Source organism: Meleagris gallopavo, chromosome Z (assembly GCF_000146605.3).
Source record: "Meleagris gallopavo isolate NT-WF06-2002-E0010 breed Aviagen turkey brand Nicholas breeding stock chromosome Z, Turkey_5.1, whole genome shotgun sequence".
NCBI classification, from domain to species: Eukaryota; Metazoa; Chordata; class Aves; order Galliformes; family Phasianidae; genus Meleagris; species Meleagris gallopavo.
The window spans coordinates 25,533,509-25,542,534 of record NC_015041.2 but is presented as its reverse complement, the minus strand read 5'-3'; the positions used below and the strand labels follow the sequence as shown (position 1 = coordinate 25,542,534).

The 9,026-nt window shown below is 39.4% G+C and overlaps 1 protein-coding gene across 1 annotated transcript in view; it reads right to left on the bottom strand.

Moving 5' to 3' along the window:
* Window positions 1-9,026, bottom strand: part of SLC1A1 (solute carrier family 1 member 1) — a 53,429-nt gene that overhangs the window by 26,822 nt on the left and 17,581 nt on the right.

Sequence of the window (9,026 nt, the reverse complement as noted above, 5' to 3'; positions counted from 1 at the left end):
CCTTGGTGATTCTATGATTTTCTCCCTTTTTCAAAAACTCCCTCTGCAATATTGCCCCACGTGATGATGTCATCAGTGTATTGCAGGTGCTCAGAAGCTTCACCCTGCTCCACTGCAATCTGGATTAGCCTATTGAAGATGGTTGGGCTCTACGTTTCCACCCATGGGGTAAACAGTTCCAGGTATACTGAATGTCCCTTCCATTGAAGGCAAAGTGTGGCCTGCACTTTGCTGCCAAAGGGATGGAGAAGAATGCATTGGCAATATCAGCTGTGGCATGTCACCAGGCTACCTTTGGTTCCAGTTCACAGTGAAGTTCACCCAGCAGCATTTAACAGCAGTGTAACTTCATTCAGGCCATGATAGTCCACTGTCAGCCTCCACTCTCCACCTACTTTTCATACTGGTCATATGGAGCTGTTGAAGGATAAGCAAGTCTTGCTGATCATTACTTGGCTCTCAAGTTGACAGATCAGCTTATGAATGAGAATCAGTGAGTCCTGGTTAGTATAATACCGATGCCTGTGTACTGTTGCAGTAGCAACTGGCATCTGCTATTATTCTAGTTGCAGCAGTCCCACAATGGAAGGGTCCTCTGTAAAGGATGTGACTTTCTGCCACAGAACTGGTGAACATCTAGCTCTTTTGGAATCACGGATTGTATGAGGATCAAATACATTATCATACAGCATCTTCACCACAGCCAATAATTTGAATATCTCTGGTATCTCCAGACACGTTTTTCAGCAGTGATCCATTTAATTAGATTAGGCATCACATTTTTCTTTGAAAGGATCTCTCTCCTTCATGGCTGTAAGGATTCACTTCCAGAGGGTGCAAGCCTGATCACCCTTTTTGCCAATTGTTCTGTTAATGACTGGGTCCTCAGCAAGAGATCCCAGCTGGCAGGCTTCACTGCCCTCCAGACTTTCACTATAGGCTCCATTGTCTCAGCACTGGAGCTACCAGGTGACAACACTTTCATTTGGATATCGGCTAAAATCTTGTTACATGTCTTAAGTCTCAGTCAGTAACATGATTTTATGTTTTTTCACCAGTATTCCACGTTATAACAACATGCAGTGAGGTGGGAGTTAAACAGTTACTCCTGAAGTTCCATGGATTGTCAACATTTCCAGTTGCTTGGTCTCAGAAGAGAAGAATGAACCATAACTCCCAGAAGACTTCATTCTTCCATTTCTGTTTTCCATTCAGACAGAATGATAAAATGGACTAGAAGTCATGAAACTTCTCTCTTTGCTCCCTGGCTCTCACCAACAGCATTAGAATTAAGACTTCAGTTTTGGAAACTCTCTTCGGCATTTTATTTATTAGCTTCAATTTCAATCATATTGTATTATACTGTATTATTTCACATTCTGTTACTATATTTAGTAAATGAATTTTTTCTCCCTTTAGCTCACTGCTGCTGTTCTTTCTCATCAAGGCCCATCTCCCTACCTTTTCCTTTCCCCCCACATTTCTACAGAGCATGGATCCATGGGTCCCTTCTCACCCTTGTCACAAAACCAGGCTGAACAAGTCCAAACCATGACATTCAGGCTTAGAGTTTGGATCATTGCCATCTCTTCCTCATCTTTGTGTGTTTCAGATCATGTTTTGTCAGTGTTTTTTTCAATTTTTTTTTCCATTGCTTCATCCCCTTCCTCTTCCTCTACTTCTGTCTCCTCTTTCTTTTTCCTCTTTTCATTATAGACAAGATGACCTTCACTGCAACTTTCTTTCTCCTATAGAGGCAACACCAGTGCAGGTTTTTTTCTCCATTGCAAGTTCAGAGACACTCTCTTTCCCTTGTTAAGTGTTCAGTAGGGCTCGGTAGGCATAAGCCAGGCCCCACATAATTTGTGCCTCCCTAGATCTGCCAGAGCTACAATAGTCCTCTCTTAAATACTTGCCTCAATTTTCAGGGTGCCCACTTCTCTAATTTTTCTCCCAAATTCCTCCACATCCACTGCCATTCAGTGTTATTCAGCTTTGGGGAAGATCCATGACCAATACTGATACAGAGGAACACATTCAGGAAACATGACAATATCATTATGCTAGTTTGGACAGTCTAGAACTGTGTGAAAATTTCAAGGGGGAGAAAAGGAAAAATGTGAGAGGACTAAAAATTGAAAACATGTTTAAATATCTCTTGTTCCATTGGCAAAGTCCCTGAGAAGGTAGTGGAGTAAGTAAAAATATTGACACTCCTGGGAGTGTAATTTTTAATGCTTAACTGTGCTACATACCACACAAACACCAGATGTGTGTAACCATCAGTTCTCTTAAGCTGTCATATATATATATATAGCCCCAGAAAATAGAGTGGTTTTCTTAAGAAAAGCTCCAATAGGTTTTAAGTAACACAGTGTGAAGCATGGTGTGTGCAATTCCTTAAAAGATTGTGTTGAATGGGAGAAAAATCCAATTTTTGCTATTTTTAGCTATCAGCAGCAAGTTGGCATAGTGTGAAGATTTTTGTCCAAAATCACAGTATGCTCTGGTCAAATCTATTATCTTCACTGCTATCATGTCCCACACTGGGTACCAATAACAGTCACAGGTTGAATTCTTTTTCCATGCCGTGCAACAGAAACTTAGCTCTACTAGCCCTCTCCACCCACAAGTCCTCCCCAAAGGAAGCCAGAAGAGAAGTGAGAAGGGCGAGATGCTGCTCGACAGAGATAAAGAGAACACTATTATATTAAAAATAGTAAAGGAATGTGAGACCATATGACATAAAAGGAATCAAGAGTAATAAATGAAACAAATGGGAAAACGAGTGACGCCTATCTGTGCTGCATATTCGGGGGTGGGGAGCAAAAAGGGATATCCTTACATGACTGTCACTTTGTATTTACCTCCTGGAAACAAAGTAGGAAAGACCAGAGCATTTGGGGAACTATACTTCTCCCTTAGCAGCTGTCCCATTTCCATTAGTTCATTGCAGAATGCCATGATATGGAATACTTATGGAAAACCATGACAGCTCCTTTCAAGTACTAGAAAGCTGCAATGAGGTCACCCTGAGGCCTTCTCTTTTGCAAATGGAACAACTCCAGCTTCCTTGACCTTTCTTCATAAGAGAGGTGCTCAAGACCTCTGATCATCTTTGTGGACCTCCTCTCACCCCACTTAAACAGTTCTGCATCATTCTTGCTTGGGGACCTCAGACATGGACATAGTACTACCCATAGGACCTTGTAAGGGCAGAGTAGGGGGGGACAATCAACTTCCTTGTGCTGCTGGCCACCCCTTTTTTGATGCAGCCCAAGATACTATTGGCCTTCCACACACTGTTGGCTCATGTCAAGCTTATGGTCCACCAGAACTCTATGTTCTTCTTCACAGGACTGCTCTCAAGGAGTTCTCTTCCCAGCCTGCATACACACCTGGGACTGCCTTGGCCCAAGTACAACACCTTGTACTTGGCCTCCTTGGATCTCATTAGGTTCCAATGGGCTCATTTCTGAAGCCTGTCCAGGTCCCACTAGAAGTCATCCCTTCCATCCATAGTATCAACTGTACCACTCGGCTTATTGGCGCCAGCAAACTTGCTGAGAGTGCAATCAATCTCACTGCCCATATCATTTGTAAAGACGTTAGAGAGTCCTGGTCCCAAAGCAGACCTCTGAGAGAGACAACTCAGGACAGCCTCTACCTTGATGTAGAGTTGTTACCCACAACTCTCTGGCTATGACCATTCAAGTAATGCTTTATCTGTCAAATAGTTCACCCTTCAAATCCATTTATCTCCAATCCAGAGATAAGGACGTGGTGTGGGACTATGTCAAAGGCCTTGCACAAGTTCAGGTAGACTATATCAGTTACCCTTTTTTGTCCACAGATGCTGTCATTCCATTGTAAAAGGCCAATAGATGGGTTAGGCATGATCTGCCCCTGGAAAAGCTGTGCTGATAGTCTCAGATCACCTCCTGTCATTTGTCACATGCCTTAACATAGCTTCCAGAACGGTCTGTTGAATGATTTTTCCAGGTACAGACATGAGGCTCTTCGGCCTGTAGTTCTCCATGTCTTCCTTTCTCTCTTTCTTTAAAATAGGAGTGATGTTTTCCTTTTTCCAGTCACCAGGGACTTTGTCATGACTTTTCAAATAAGATAGAAAGTGGCTTGACAATCACATCAGCCAGTCTCTTTAGGACCCTGGAACTCACATCATCCAGCCCCATAGATTTGTGTTTTTCTTTGTGTCTAGTCTTCTATTAGACACAAATAAAATATGACATATATAGCTAATTCTCATTAGGAGGATAGTTCTCACCCAGATGCTGCCTATAAAAATCAGGTAATAAAGAATCCATGGCAAAGAGAAGATCCAGATTCTGTAGTATGCAATTTCTCAAATGAAATTTTTGGTGATCTACCATCTCTGTCTTCGTGTTTGTTACCAGAAGTGTCCCATTTCTATTCTACCAGTCCCTCTACAGCAGAAGTTTTTCTGTCTGTTGAAAGGAAAATTATTTGTTTGACAGCTCGTAGCAATTACCTTTTTAATAAACTTGACAGAAACACAATTAATCTCTTTTCTTAAGTGTTAATTTTTCTATTAGTATGTTGTATAATTGTAATACAAGAATTTCTTAATAAATTAGCTGACATCTTGCAAGTCAGTGGCTGAGGAGGGGGAAGGGCAGCAAATGTGTTCAGGTAATGAATAAGCATCTCTTATTGCTATTTAAATGCCACAAACACATTCAGAAACAGAATTTTTTTATTTCCTACTTATATGACCTAATGAGACTACCAGTGGATTAGCAAGATTAATATTGGTCTTCTGACTTTGAAAAGGCACTGAAGAAGCAGATATTTTTTTTGTTCTCAAGAAACAGAGCAAAGCATAGAATACAGTAACAGTTACAAAGAATTGTCCAGATACTGAAACGGGGCATTGTGGGTGATTCAAGGATTTGAAAAAGTTGTTATGAACTTTCTAACTATCAAATAGAAAGGGGGAAAATGAATAGAGTATTAATAGTTCATGGTAATTAAAGGAATGAATTAATTATAAAGTGGAACAGTTCAGGTAAGATGTTCAGAAATATTTCTGACCCCAGGCGTCTGTTAAGGGACTGCTGTGCCAATCTATGAGCAGCTGGCAAAATCAAAATTGCAGTATTGCATTATGATCTTTTGCTAAAGAGCTGATTGTACTATATGCACAAGAAGGAAGGTATCAGTACTGCTTTCCATTCCTCTTATTTGCGAGCAGTATCACTTGTAGGAAAAAATTAATTTTCATCTAGAAGGATTTTAGGGTTATATAAACTCAAGTTAGTGCCTTTTCAGGAGATATAATGTTTCTCAAGTGGAATATAATCGAATCCTATAAGGAGTGAAGATGACACATCAATCTGCCAGGCTGGACAGAGTAGCAAGATGCATATGAGAAATCAAGTTCAGTTCATGAATGCAGCAAACACAGCTTCTGCAGTGTGCAGGTGAAATATATATACCACAGATACAGAAAACTCAAAAGTACTAAAAATACTTGAATTACTCTGAAAGTACTGCAAGTAAAAGGCATACGTGAACAAGCTTTACTTTCCAGACTCTTATTTAAAAAAAAAAAACGTAAACATTTTTTAATTGATCATCATGTCCACACATAGAGAAGTGGACATGAAGAGCTGAAGACACTAACTCACTTCACATTCGCACACAGTGAAGCCACCAGCAGCCCCACAGTGACATTAGGACAGAACGCAATGGTTGCCAGTGCCACAAAATGGCTTCTATGCTGGGGCTCTTTGCCCTTGAGAGTTGGTGGTAACCATGCTCCATGTGTCTTAAGTATATTTCATAGTTTTATCACCATAACTTAAAGCCTTAAATAATATAGAAGCTGTCTCAGTTGTGCAAGGTCAATGATACTGATGGAAAAGGAGTAGATGATTGTTACAGATGTAATCCAAAGGCGATGGGCACAAAGCTTTGTCCCTTAATAGCACATGACTCTGCAGTCCTCCCTGCTTCAATGACTGCACATGAACAGGGAGGACAGGACATCGCGCATCCCTCAGTGCAACTGAAAGTAAAATTCATTAATAGTAGTGCAACGCCTTTTATCCTTTGCCTGGTGTCCCTTTGATACAAAGGGACAAAGTGAGTTATCTGCCTAAGCCGTGGTGTCTATTTTATCAATATTCTTTTGGCTTTTTCTTTTCTTTTCAGAAAAGAAACTGAAGAGAACAGAGATATTTTAACAGGCAGTCTCTGAGTATATTAAACTAAAACAGAGCTTCCCCAGTGGGTGGAAAGTAGTCAGTTTACTGGTAAAGCACAGGTGTGTTAATAATGCCTTAGTAGAAGAGTGTCCCTTGATAGCTGCACCTCTTGGAATAGTATGAATGGAAACTTCTGAGGTAATGGTCACCCAAGAATGATGATACCAAAAGAAAATTGCTTTCTTCCCCTACCATTCCTGCTCCTACGTCCCTTCAAAGTATTTTAAATCTGTGACATTTTATACCCAATGAAGCTGGTAGGTCTATTTCTGAGAAAAGCCTTACTGGGATCCACTGTGCATTTTAACTGCAATTATTAAGACAGTGGAACAATCCTGTTAATACTCCGATTTTTCTCACTGCATTCCAACTCTTTTGTCTCCTGTTTAGTACATTTTGTCCCCTTCACAAAACTAAGCAGCACTGTGATAAAGCAAACTGGTAACTTCCCAAAAGTAGATCCAAGGTGCAAAACTGTACAATTGTGAACAAAGGAAAAGAACAAACAGCCTGTTCAAGATAGCCTTCGATCAGTTATAATCAAGATTCTCCTTCCAGCAGTTAAGGAGTCCAGACTAATTAGATTGAAGCCCCAAAACTCCCAGTAAGCAAGCTGAAGATTTCCCCCTTTCCTTCTTCCTAAAGAGCACCTAAAAATAGGTACTTTCCAAATAATCATTTCTTCTTTTAAAGCAGTATTTCAAATAAGCTGATCTGGTTTGCTGGATATCATGCTCAGCACAGGCTTAGTTCTGTATGTTATAGCAGCTGTCTTGAGTAATGTGTTAGGCTCTTCATTTTTAATTTTGCCATGCCACTAAAGAAGGAAATAGAAAATACAAATTATTCCTTCACATGAATGGTGTATTGTACTATCACTATACTATTAGTGAATTTGAGGAACAGCAATCTAAGGGAGATTCAATAAGACTACGTATTTTGGACTGAATTATTAGTGTGGGCTAGTGGGTCAAAATTAATTAAATTTATATATGCCATCCATTAAAATAACTAACAGAAGTCAATTATTACAAATTGGTCTCTAAGCCAAACTAACTTAAAAGAGCATCTCACTATGCAGAATCTCACATCCTCAAATAAAAGATCTATTAAGCTTTCCTTTCAAATGTTTCCAAACAGACAAATGCTTAATGCTTATGCTAGTTCTTTATTCAGCCTCCAATGCCTGTAAGTAGACAAAATTCTGCAAATTTCAAACTGTACATGTAAAATAAATATCAAATAATGCTTTCCATCCTTTACATTCTGAGGAACAGTTTGTGAATGAAAATCACATTCTGTAAAGCCTTCCATTTAACCACAAGAGGGAGAATTTTGCCTTCAGTTTGGAAAGAGTCTAACTGTGCTCTTGCTTTAACTGAAGAAGCCAGTGAGAGCTTTTTTCACTAACACAGGAATTCCCCCCAACAAGTTATTAATACTTAAAACTCTGTAGAAATTTCTGGAATATCAAGGAGTAATTTCCACAATAAATGCGTTTGCTGTGTAAAATGAGTTACATCACTATATACAAATGGATTGGTAACTGTCCTAAAAACATATGTAAAGGAGATGCTTTTCAGGATTGACACTGACAGACAAAGACATTCTAATTTTCAAAAAGAAAATTACAGATTGTATTTTCAATAACATCTTCTGAAAAAATGTTACTAATCATCAAAATCCTATATTTTGACATAACATACATTCATAAAATACATTCCTGCTTTTATAGGCATCAAAACTTTCTAGGTGCCTTTCTAGGACCCAGCTACATGGTCTAGTTAGAAATGGCCAGCTGCAATTGTGTCTGTGTGCACTCTTTCACCTTGCTGCAACGACATAACTTGGCAACCTTTAACCTGCTCTCCTGGTAAGCTAACTATTATCCCTACAGTTTATGAACTACAAGTGTGTGCAGAGAAGACACAGTTACTGTCACTAATTTTATTGAGTAGCTTCATATGTTTTGGGGCACTAAACAGCTGTCACTAAGCACATGAACTTGTACATTGGTCTCACAGCTGTGATCATCAGATACACACCTAACAGAGTTCTGAAAACATACACTCTCCTGCCTGCATAATGTGCTGGTCCTGAAGAGATGGGCATAATCAGATGACCTCTGGTCCCACCAAAGGCAGTCAGCATGCAGGGTGAGGTGCTATCCTTGTACATTCAGTGTCTAGTCAATAATAATTAGGCTACTTTTGAGAATAATATTTTCTCTTATTCCCTGGGAAGTTCCGTCAAATGCAGACTGCGCTGTTAACACTAACAATGAGGTGTATGCCTTGTTTACAGGTGTAGATGAAGATGCATCCTGGATCTTCCTTTAGTTTTTCATTCCACTAGTTCTTTTATCTTATAAGTAGTTTTTGAAAATGTGCATCTTGCTTTGGCAATAAAATTCAGTTCTTGGAGAGAGAAAAGACAACAGAGTAGTAACAAACATGTCCTGAGTCATTGCAGTAAGCTAAAAGATAATAGTCACAACATTTGCTCCCTCAGTAAAGATTTGAAGAATACAGAGAGGAATTCCTATCTTCTGTTTGACTTTCTTTACCTTTTTGTCTGAAAGTTTATTCGACATACAGCTCTGTCTCTTCACTTTCAGTTTGCTCCTTCAGATCTTTCCAAATATTTTCTAATGGATGAGTTGTTACCAAATTTTACTATGACAAAAACTTGCTTGCTACTTCCAAGAGAGGGAATTTCTGTTCTCTTGCATTTCCCCAAAACTCCTTTGAGCCATCCATATCAAACAGATTTTTT